At 43.2% G+C, this 12,223-nt stretch overlaps 1 long non-coding RNA gene across 1 annotated transcript; it reads left to right on the forward strand.

Moving 5' to 3' along the window:
• The first annotated feature begins 321 nt into the window (after nt 1–321).
• LOC141605384 (uncharacterized) lies at nt 322–3,090 on the forward strand. The gene is made up of 2 exons (XR_012526342.1): nt 322–851; nt 1,810–3,090. It is a non-coding gene; the product is annotated as an uncharacterized LOC141605384 (long non-coding RNA).
• Nucleotides 3,091–12,223: the final 9,133 nt, after the last annotated feature.

Below are 12,223 nucleotides of genomic sequence, written 5' to 3' on the forward strand. Positions count from 1 at the left end.
CTTGTGAAGAATAATCCAAACTACATTTTCTCCCAAACTTAACCGAATTTCACAAAAATTTTAAAAAGACCGTCTTTCAATAGCGTTAAATTTTATCAGACCGACTTAGCTAAGATCTCTCACATTATGGAATTAGGAAGTTGGAGTATTTTTCTTTTCTACTTATTATGTCTCCCACTAATTTTGTGAGAGACGATCTCTCATAATAACCGATAACCGTTAATCTGAGCATAGGGTGAATATTTTTTACTTTTGACGTAATAGAACAAACTTAAAGAATTTTCCTAATCATTTCAATTTTCAATTCATCTTAAACAAACTTTAGTTCTTTCTTAAAATTAATCAATTTAATAAGTAACATACCCATCACCCTCACAATTAATCTTCATCATCCGTCGTCTGCCGAACTATGCACCCCCACACACCCACCTCAATCGAACACCACAACCATCAAATCAACCACCACCAATCGCCTCGCCAACCTCAGATCTGTTTACTTCCTATACCCTTATCATTCCACGTTCAATCGCCAAATATTGAATCCCCATCTCTCTTACTATTGTTTTCCGATTCCGATTAATTCCTCGTCTATCTGTTACCCAAGTCATGACTCATCTTTATGATTGATTTAATTTAACTTGTTTATTGTCATTTGCTTATCTAATTCACGGAATGATATGCAAAACCGGGACCGGGAGCAGAAAAGGGAGAGGTTGCAGAGAAGTAGTAGTTTAGTGACCGAGGAAGTGGCGGGTTATTAGCGGGTGCCGGGTGGAAATCCAAACTTGTTGATTATACCGGGAGTCGGTCCGAGGAATTTGAGGAAATTGGTTGATAAGGCTATTGTTGAGGTAAGGTTTTCATTTTTTTAGTAATCTTTTTCCGTTAGAATGCTCTAATTTTGAATTGATTGTGCTGTAGTATAGTTTGTGAAGATTGTTTTTCAGGTTCTGTACTGAATATAAAGTATAGGGCTAGCCTTTTGTGTTTCTTTCCTAATGTTTTAACATAAACTTTTTACAACTTTTATTTTTCCTTGTATGCAAAAAATGCATACCATCAATTAACCAAGTCGATCGAATTTAAAGGTTTTTCTTCCTTTTTTTTCGGGTATTTGCGAGTTAGATGCATGGATAGAATGGAAGATACGCCAGTAGTCCAATACCAGGAACAGCTCCGCTGTAAATGCAAAGGGGAAAGATTTTGCATTATCTTTATTATTGCAATTGCACATAGAAATACCCAAAAAATGAAGAACTTACGATTTTAGATATAAAAGGTAAATAACGGAAAGATGATTTTCTATAAAATGTAGTCAGTGGTAGTGGTGTTTAGAATTCGTAAACTTGAAGCTTTAATTATTACTTTGGTGTTCAGAAGTCTACACAACCGCCCAAATAATAAATCTGCATAGCATTGATTGTTCACGATAGAGATTGTAGATTGTTAAATACTTCTTTATAGACAATGTTCCTCGTGTGACCTTTGAACTCTTGGGCTGAATCGTCGATGAAGGATTTTATACCTTTTGGGGATGTCGTCCTTGAAGCTCTACATATAACTGGCCATGACTAAACACGGGTTTTGGCAAAAAGATCCCTATATGCGTTAGGGTTTGTCCTTGAGCAAAATAAACCTAGATTTGGATGGTTCCATTGTTGAAGGTAATTCACAAGAAGATCTATGAGATATGGGTTAGTTGGGTGTGGAATTTGACAATATAAAAAGACCTCTATATATAGTGTCAGTGTGTACTCCGTATAATTCTCCATAATTCTCCTAACATGAAACGAATTTTACATTATGCAGGAAACTGATTATTGGATTTGGGAATAAGCTTGAGAGTCCAGGTCTCATGATAGGATTAGAATTGCAATGGCTGTACCGATAATTTTTTTTGCAGTGTTATGATGGGAATAGAACTGCAATGATGTACGAATGGGTTTTTTATTCACTTTTTTAACAATTTAATTGATAGTTGCTGGTTGTAATACTATACGTCTGGGGTTCTTTAATGTTTTTTTTTTCTTTTTTTCCAATTAAGATTTAATTTGAATAGTTTATGCAACTTAGGTGATTGATGCACTGTACGATTGTACGTTTGGTATGTCTATAAAAGATTTGTTTTTTTTTTTTCCAGCCTGTTTGTTTCCATTTAGATTTAATTAGCATTATCTATTAATTTTAGGTAGTTCGACAGCATTATCTATTAATTTTAGGTAGTTCGACAATATTGGAGTCTCTAGAATCGCTCGGAAAAAGCTTCCTTTATTAATATAGATAGATAGATATATATATAGTCAAGATCCGGTGAGAACGAACACTCGGTAAGAACGAACTAACTATATAGAATTAATAAGCAGCTCACGTGTCATGTGTAATTAAATCAAACTCATCCTTACGTTTTCACTGCCTCATCCTTATCTTTTTATAATTTGTAATTTAACTTATTTCTCCCTCATCATGATCCAATACCATCATCACCATTGATCACAGCTTCCGAGTTCCGGCCATCTAACAACCACCAGAAGCGGCTCTTTCGCCTTCTTCGACGGAAACTGTGATACAATTACATTTCAGATCGACTGTCATTTTTCCGTGTCTAAGGCAAAGGTCTTCCGTCGGATGATTGACGAGGTTGGCGATGATGATTGTGGCGGTTGTCAGTGGTTAAACTCCCTCCCTTATCCTTTCTCCTGCTCTAATTTCTTAGTCGGTTTTCACATCTAACGAGGGCGTCGGTTACAACCATCTCCGACAAACCAGAATTCAAAATTCCTCCGTGTGGTGTTTTGCGTGGTGTTTATTCTGGTTGCCGTCTGGGGCGCCGGTGATGTCTCCGGCAATGGTGACGCAAGAATGTTGGTGATCGATCGACTTTAGGAAATGCAGTATCCCGGATCCCCCTGGTTTCTCTCGTGCTTCTTCAGATCACGATGATTCGTCTGTTGCTCGTCAAAACAAAGATGCCGTATCTAATTGGAAAGCCCAGGTTTGATTAATTGCGTGTCTCAATTTGGCGTAAACTTGAGATGCAGTCACACTATCAATTTCATGGTTATTCACATATCCATAACTTGTTTAGATTTATCTTCACTTTCTGAAAATTTACAGCATTATTTAGAAATGCTATTGTTGAATGGTGCACGATTATTCTATTGATTTCGAAATTTGGGTGAGAATTGATTGATTGTATTGGCTATTCTTGGTGTGCGACATCAGTTGGAGGAAGCCGAGAAAGTAAAAAGGATTGGAGAAAAGAGAGCGACGATGATAGGTGATAGATGGCGGTAGTGGTGGGTTTTGTTCAGGGCTGGTGGTGGTGGTGCGGTGGTAGTTATGGTGGTGACTGGTGAACTGATTTAAAAGTGTATACATTATTATTATTATTATTATTATTATTATTATTATTATTATTATTATTATAAAGTGTATAATAGGAAAAGGTGTATCTAGTATTGGAAAAAGTGTTTATACATTGTTATAAAGTGTATCTAGAATTTATCTAAAAAAATGTATCTAGACTGTCAAAAGATGTATCTATATTGTTAAGAGTGTGTATAGAATTCTGGTTAAAAGTGTACGTACGATAGTCAAAAGTGTATCTGAGATTAAAGAATTCTGGTAAAAAAGTGTACCTAGGATAGTTAAAAGTGTATCTGAGATTTGGTAAAAAAAAAAAAAAAAAAAAAAAGGTGTATCTACATTATTAAAAAGTGTATATAGAATTCTAGTAAAAAGCGTACATACGATAGTCAAAAGTTTATCTGAGATTTGGTAAATAAAAAAAAAAAAAAAAAAAAGTGTACCTTGTATATATATATATATATATTCTAATGTATATAGTGCGCGTTCTCACCGTTCTCACCGAGTGATCGTTCTCACCGGATCCTAAATCTATATATATATATATATATAGAGAGAGATTGAATCATGTGAGGCACCCTTCTTAGGGTGAGGCGGCTGGACACCTTCTAAACCGTCAGATCTAATAACTATAGACGCACCAGATGCTGCCACGTGTCCCTATTTAATCATACACTCAAAGCAAATGCCAGCCAACAACTTCATTTACGACATTTTACTCTCTCTCTCTACTCTCTCTCTCTCTCCCTCTCTCTGTCTTTCACTCATTTACTCGCTTCACTCTCGACACTCAACTACCGTTTTTCGATTAACTTCGTTCATCATCGTGTGAATCACACGCATTTCATCATCTGATATTTTGATCGCGATCGTCATCATCATCATCATCTCTGTTCGGTCGTCCTTTTTCGGATCTAGGTATGTGATATTCTCATTCGTATCACTATTTTTCTTCATTTTCGATCAATTATTGTAGATCTACTATTTTCAGACGCTTTTCAATCTACTATTTTTTTCGATAATGTATTACTAAATCATTTTCATTATAATGCAGGTTTTAATCATCCTCGAAGAATTATCCGATCAAGATTTAACGCAACAAAATCAATTTTGGAGCATTTTCGATCTACTATTTGTATGTCCTGTTCGCTCTCTTCAATACTTACTTCGTCAATTTTTGTTTATTAGGTTTTTCTCATTGTTCATTGCTTAATATGTTTCGTTTTTGTTAATATTGTGCTTTTTTGTTGTTGCTGTTGTGGTGCTCTGTTGATTCTGCAATGTCGATATAGTTATGTGTTTTTGTATCATGAAACTTGGAGGTGATATTGTAAATATTGGACTGATGTGTTGTTGTTAAACCTGAGTTAATTTTGTGAATTTTGTAGTCGTTTTTGTGAATCTGGTGGAATATTTTGTGAATCTGGTGGAATATTTTGCGAATCATTCTCATTATAATGCAGGAAGTTAAACCTGCCTCATGATTGTAATCTTTTTATGATGAGTTATGTGAATGCTTGGTCAAGCATAGACCTTATCTTATTCATAAACCTATAGACCACTTTGTCCATAGTTGGTCATTTGTAAAACTTCATCTGAATGCTTTACCTTGTTTTGATATGGCTTTTTAATCCTACTTATCTGGAATGTACTTATACGAAACATGACATTTTGTGTATGTGTATTAGTGTATGAAATGTATTACTTATTATGTTTTAGTTATTTTCATTTATTTTTGTCTGAACTGTTTTAGTTATTTGTATGCCTAGGTCAATTGCTCCTGTCTGCGTATACATTGCCAACTATGGACACTTGCTGTACGGGTCGGGTAGTCGATATCTTTGAAGAGGCAGAGTTTGAGCTCATTAAATGGATATGCTATCTTGCCGGACAACTTGCTGACTGTAGGGACTAGTACTGGTCATTTGAAATATAATTTAGTAGCTACATTCCCTATCACGCAAGGGTACACTTTTAAGTCTTACAAATGTGTTCTTAAGGTATTACTATGCTCAAACTCTGCCTCATCTGTACAATTCCTTGGGTTGTATTAAAATGGAATTTTAGGTTACCTTTCTTTCCATGTACTAGTAGAAAGAATATGTATCATAGATGAAGATGATAACGATGAAGATCGATCCCTACAAACAAGCCTTTCTCACGACCTATATTTTTACGCCATATCCCAACATTTGTGTTGCTCATTTAGCCCGGCCTTCTAGTTGTGACGGTTTCCTGGCTAAATGAGCAACACCAAATGGTGGGATATGGCAGAACATATATGCCATGAGAAAGACTTGTTTTGGAGGGATCGATTATCTTCATCGTCCTCATCTTCATCTTTGATATATTTGCTTTCTTGTACATCTAAAGAAAGCTTGCCTACAATGCCCTTATAATACAACACAAGGAATTGTATGTATGTGTCAATATGAGGACAAAGTGATACCTTATGAACACGATTGTAGGACTTAAAGTTGTACCCTTGCGTGATAGGGATGTAGCTACTAAATTATATTTCAAATGAACCTATTATGTTTAGTTGTCGGTCGGTGTACTTAGGTCTATCACCGTTAGTATTTAATCTTACTTTTGTATACTTGCTAAGGCACCCTTGTATAAATATGTAATCAGTAGTTTTCTATTTCGGATGTTGTATCAACATAATGTATGAATACTATGTTCTATTAAGCAAGTTTATTTTCCTTTTATTTTGTCAATCCTCGAGCATCTATCTTTCATAATAACTTCGAATACAACTTTAATACTAATTTAGTGGCATGCACTTGATGAGATTCTGTTACGTCTCTCGATCTTTGTAATGTTGATTCATAATTACGTGAATCGTATACTTGATTTTGTGAATCTTGGAGTAGTTGTTGTGAAACCTAGATCTGCAATTGTGAAACTTATTCATTTAGTTACTAACCTACTATGCGTTCCTATTATTATTTTTAGTGAATTATGGAGTCTTGGTGCAAAGGGTGTGTCGTTAATGCTTTTGAAGAAGACGAATCGTCATTTCGTGCAACTTATGTCTCACAAAAACAAAACGCAATCGGTTTGTCTTTTAAGGAAGCCGATTTGGCGTGGTTAAATTATCTTCCCCTCGCTATCACTCACAACATTCTGTTTTCAATATTCAAGGAGTTATGCATAATATATTTTCTAAACTTGATGCCTTTGAAGACAAGGCAAATATGGCTGTTCCGGGTGTAATTCCAGAGCAAGTATTGTTACCACCCGTGGCTTGTAGAATGATGTCTTGAGTTGAATCCCTCTTGTCTTTATCGTTCCACTCGGCCTCTCCTGCAACAATGAACGAACTGAGGGCTTGGCTTTGTGCCAAGCGTACTCACTCCGACGCTCAAGTCAGTAAACTTAGAGGGATAAGTTGTTGTTACTTGGCTAAGGATGTATTGTAGAGAGATAAGGAAGATATTACCAGATGAATAGTGATTCTTAGGTTAAGAAGTGGATCCTTTCCTCAATGAAGGTTGAGGAGTATTTATAGACTTTCACCTTTTGTCACGTAGTGGCCAAGTGGCTAGCAGGTGGAAAGACCGTTCTACCCCGTGATGGACCTATGGCGGGCCGGCCGAGGGTCTTGGATATGAGTACGCGGATATGTGCCCCGGCTGGCTGGTTGCCATGCCGAGACCCAGGTGACAGGCCGATAGGCTGCATCGGCTAGGCTGTCTAAGTCGTTGACTTGTTGTGGATATCTTTGACCTTGCTCAATATGTTGACTTGGTCAGCGGTGCAGAATATGTCCCATCAATTTGCCCCCAGCGTAGCCTATGCCGTGGTATGGGCTCCGATGTATGTTTGAGCGTATATTCTGCGTAAGTAATTTGTAAAAAATTTTCTGCATCGGCTTCTTCTACCTCGGCCTGGTTCTTATTAGGCCGTACCATATATATCCCCCCTCCGCATGGATGTGTAAAGGGCATCCGATGTGGAAGAGAAAGTGACGCTGGCCGAGACCAGGGTTGAGAGTGCCGGTTGTTTTTGATTGCCCCGGCCGGTACAAAACTTGGTTGATCATGTGGCGGGAGAGCGATACCTAGGAATTTGTTGAGGAAGATGAATAGGCGAAGAGATGTGAATGGGCGTGTTGAAGACGCTTGGTCACTGTTGCATTGATTGACGTTCAACTGTTGCAACGATTGACATTCCATGGTTGCATGTCTGACACGTGTCTGTTTGCTGATTGGCTGGCGCTTCATGGGCTGCTCTCTGATTGGTCCTTCTTCATGGGCTTTTCCCTATAAATAGGGCAGTTATTCCGTGAAATTGGCCACCAATTTCATTCTCTCCAAAATTTTCTTCTCTAAACTTTCAAGGGCTTCTTTGTCTTCTAATTTTCAGAGTTGTTACTCCGGCGAGTGTTTTTTCTTCAAGGTAAACGAACAAATTTCCTCACTTCTTATTTTGTTAAGTAATCATTGTTATCATGTCTTCTGCTGACGCTGGGACTAGCACTTCTGCGCCGGGGGGTTCCCCGTCGCGTCTTGATGGGGAGGGGATACTAGATGCCATCCCGATAAGGTTTGGGGGCCCTAGGTCTCCTTCTCCCGTAGTTGATCCTCAAATTTTGGAGGAATGGGAGGATGACGATGATGTCGATGATGACGCAGACGATTTTGGTGATGATGCTGAAAAGGCTCGTCCTAATTAGGGAGGCGATGACGTTATGGATCACGGCGACGCCTGTAAGGTCCGCCTTGACCGTGCTTGGACCCATAAGTTCGCCGATTGTTCCAAAGAGAAATTTTTCGAGGGCCATTTTTTCTTTGGCGGGGGATACAAAATTGTTATCCCCGAGGAGGGTCAAAGCCGTCTGTTGCCCTCCACCGGGCTACACCGGCGTATACATGCGGCACTTGGAGTACGGGCTCCGGTTTCATTGAATGAGTACGTTATGGCCATCATTAGGGCCATGAACGTTCTTGTTGCCCAACCGCACCCGTTGGCTATGAGGACCATAGTCGGCTTTGTCCGCTTTGTCTCTTCAAGGGAGAGGCCCCAACGGTGAATTTATTCCGCCGGCTTCATCATCTCCGCCATCAATCTCTCGCCACGTCGGATGGTACAAAGGTGTGCAAATGGAGCGGGGTTGTGTCTCTCGTTGACAAACTTACTTCTTGCAAGGACCGGAAAGATCGGTGGGTGTACGTTAAGGTGCTTGGGATGACTATCCGCCGCCCCGCTCCTTTCGGACCAAGTTAATTTGCGGTGTGAGACTAAGGCGGAGCACGACGGATGGGTCACCCGGAAAAAGCTCAAGATGGATGCCGAAGGTCCCTCTTAAGGAGGATGAGAAGTCAAGCGATGAGGCTCTTTGAGGCGGACAAGAGTGGGGTGCCGAAAAGATGGATTCCCCCAACGCGGATCATCCTCCAGGATGAGCCGCTCTGCCATGTCGGCCTCATACCGGCCCTAGCACAGGGTGAGTGGGGTCGGTGTGAGGCCCATCACCGCTCTCAATGTTCCTGTTTCTCGAACTTCGATTTATTTCTTCTACTTAACTCTTGCTTTGTTTCCTTCGCACCACTTTGGACCGGACTGCGAGGATATCCTCCTGAGGATGGGGCGCACAAAGATAAAACCGTTGCTAACTTGTATCCCAAGGCTCTAACCCATGACCGCAGGACGTCACCGAATGATCTCATGGATCAGCAGCTGAAAAGCTTGAATGTGGTGGAGGCCCAGGCGAAGGTTGTTAGTAACATGCCGCGCCATACGCGAAAAACAAAGTCTTCGGCGGCGATAGCGTCGACATCGCCCACCTCCCATTCCCCTGTTCGAGAAGGAGACGGTGGAGATCGTTGATATCACCAATGGGGAGGACTCCGATGAGGAGGGGTCTCCCCTTGTCCGTAAGAGAAAGGAGACAGCCTCTACCGCCGTCGTTGCTTCGCTTCTTTGGCGAGGAAATGCGTCCTCCCGGCCAAGAAGGCCAAGCATGGTACGATCTATCTGTGGCTCGGTTTAGCCGGTTCATTAGGCGCTAGCGATGACAGCTCTTTGGCATGTCTATGCATGTTGATACGATGCTTTCGTTAAATTTTGCGGATCGGCCGGCCATTGTCGGCCGTCGCTCTTATTGAGCGGCAAGTGGAGGAGAACCGCGCGCAGTCGGTGATCATAACGTCACCACCGACTCTTCATCCCGAAGGCTTCCCCCTCCCGATTGCGCAGTGGTGATCGAAACGTCACCACCGACTCTTCATCCCGAAGGCTTCCCCCCCACTTGTAGCGGAAAGCGAGGTTGATCGAGAAGTCGGCGAGGTGGAACGAGCCGACCGGTGCTCGTATTATAGAGCGCGAGAAGGCCGTGGCTCAATCCGCTCTTGAGCTTAATGCCACTAAGAAGGTGGCCGTGAAGGCGAAGTGGATCTCCTCAATGAGCGAGGGCTTAGGGGAGATGCTTGAGAAAGCGCTCTTGGCGAGAGAAAACTCGGGAGGACGCCGAAAAGGAGGTCCTTGCCGAGAGAGCCATGGTCGAGGCTGCTGCGGCGAAGTTGCAAAGTCTTTGGAGAAGTGTGCCCTTGTTCAGAGGCACGCCGACCTTTATTTCCAGCAGAGGAACGAATTCAGGGGCATGCATCAGATCCAGGGGAAGGTGATTCGGAGCAAGGAGGCCATCATTAGAAAAAAGGAGGAGGACATTGAGATGCTCCAAACCGTCATGCTCCCTAACATGTGCGCCAAATTCCGGGATCTGGCCGAAGAAGCTGCCAGGGAAGTGATTGGGAAGCTCTTCCCTCTTGATGGTTCCTTTCCGTGGGGCAAATTTGACGAGCTGTTTGACGACAAGCTCGAAGCTAAGGAGAAGGCCGTGGCGGAGAAGGCCAAGGAGGCGGTGAGGGTGAAGATAGAGGAAGAGGCGGTCGTGGAGAAAGCAGCCCTTGCTGAGAAGGCTAAGGCGGCCAAGGAGGAAGCCGAGAGAATGAGGGCAGCTGAGGCTGCCGAGGCTAAGGCTGAGGCTGCTGAAGCTGAGGCTGCTAGGAAAACTGCCGGGTTGCCCATCGAAGAAGATGCTGCTACTGCTGCTGATGGCAAGCAGCAACAGGCATAGGGAGGCGGGCGGTTGTCACGAGGCTCACCCGGCGTTTCGGATAGCTTCAGCTGTTCGGGAGCCAATTATTAAGCCCTTCCTCCCTGCTATCTTTTGGCGCTCCAAATGACATATTTGTAACTCTTCTCTGCTCTTTTTCCTGTATTTTGTACAACCTTGGTAGGTTGTGTTTTGGCTTATCCCTATGGGGACGGCCGTCGTCCGTATTCTCCTCGCTTGTAACCTGTTATCATTTTTAATAAGAGTTCGTTTCTTCTGCCTCCGGCTTGGCCGAGGTCTTTACCTCATTTCTTTTCCTTGTGCTAATAGTTGAGCGTCTCAACTGTACTTAGCGTTTTTACTTTGCCTCTGGCTTGGCCGAGGTCTTTTCTCGTCTTCGTCCGAGTTGTCTTCTTACGTTATTAATTGAGCGTCTCTTTTGTTTCCGCCTCGGCTTGGCCGAGGCAGTCTAGAGTGCGTATCTCAATTGCGTTTAACGCTTCCAAGGCATTTTGATCGCTTCAGCGAGTATCAACTGCGCTGGTCGTGACCGTCGCGGTGTCTGCTTCCTGAGGGTGATTGCCGCTCTTGTCGGTGTGACAGTGTGAGCCGGCGTCTGTTATTTGATGGTGACTGCCGTTCTTGTCGGTGTGACAGTGTGAGCCGGCGTCTGCTTGCCGATAGAGACTGCCGCTCTTGTCGATGTGACAGTGTGAGCCGGCGTCTTCTTCCTGTTAATGACTGCCGTGGCGTCTACCACTTGGAGTGACTGCGACGGCGTCAAACCTCTTGGGGTGACTGCCGTGGCGTCTACTACTTGGGGTGACTGCGACGGCGCCTGCTTCTTTATGGAGACTACCGCTCTTGTCGGTGTGACAGTGTGAGCCGGCGTCTGCTTATTGCCGGTGACTTATGGGGAAAATGGACATTTTGATGGAAGACTTGGACGATTTTTCATTAGGTATAAACATGCGTTGGGGTGCCCACAGCTATCTTGGACACCTCCGCCGCTATACAAAGTTTTCCCGAGATTACCAGCGTCCTAATGGCTCATCAAAGGCATACCTTCCCGATCGTACCGCTAGTTGCATCCATGAGGTCGCCCTCCTGTTGTAAGGATGGACTTTTCCCTTTCTCTGACTTCTTTGCCACTTTGAGGGATTGCATGTTGCATCCTCTGGCAGCTATCTGGACGTTGACCACCTCGTCCTTGGAGACGAGCTTATGCGCTTCCCCCCGGTCCGAGACATACATCAGTGTTAGGGCCCGGATGGACATCACTGCGTCGGACTCGCTCAGAGTGACTCGGCCTATGAGAACGTTGTAGGCGGACGAGCCGTCAATGACCACGAACTCAGCTAGGACATTCTTAGCCGCATTCCCTTCGCCGAACATCATCGGCGATCCCGATTGACCCCGGTGGTACCAGGCCGGCCCCGAGAAGTCGTATAGTGGATTGGTGCAGGGGCTTAAGTCCTTGACTTTCAGACCGAGGCTGAGGAAGCACTCCCTGAACATGATGTTCGTGTAGGCGCCTGTGTCAATCAGGCACCTCTTGACCAGGTGGTTGGATATGTCCAAATTGACTACAAGTGGGTCGCTGTGAGGAGCGATGACTCCTTCGTAGTCCTTCCTTCCAATAGTCATATCGGGGATGTTGGAAGCGGGGATCGCTGTGTTGGGCACAAAGTTGATGGCCTGATATAGCTCGTTCAGGTGCCGTTTGTGCCCATGAGCGGACCCTCCGTTCTCGTTGCCCCCGATGACAACATGGATCACTCCTATCCGTTCGAA

The sequence above is a fragment of the Silene latifolia genome, chromosome 1, assembly GCF_048544455.1.
Source record: "Silene latifolia isolate original U9 population chromosome 1, ASM4854445v1, whole genome shotgun sequence".
NCBI lineage: Eukaryota > Viridiplantae > Streptophyta > Magnoliopsida > Caryophyllales > Caryophyllaceae > Silene > Silene latifolia.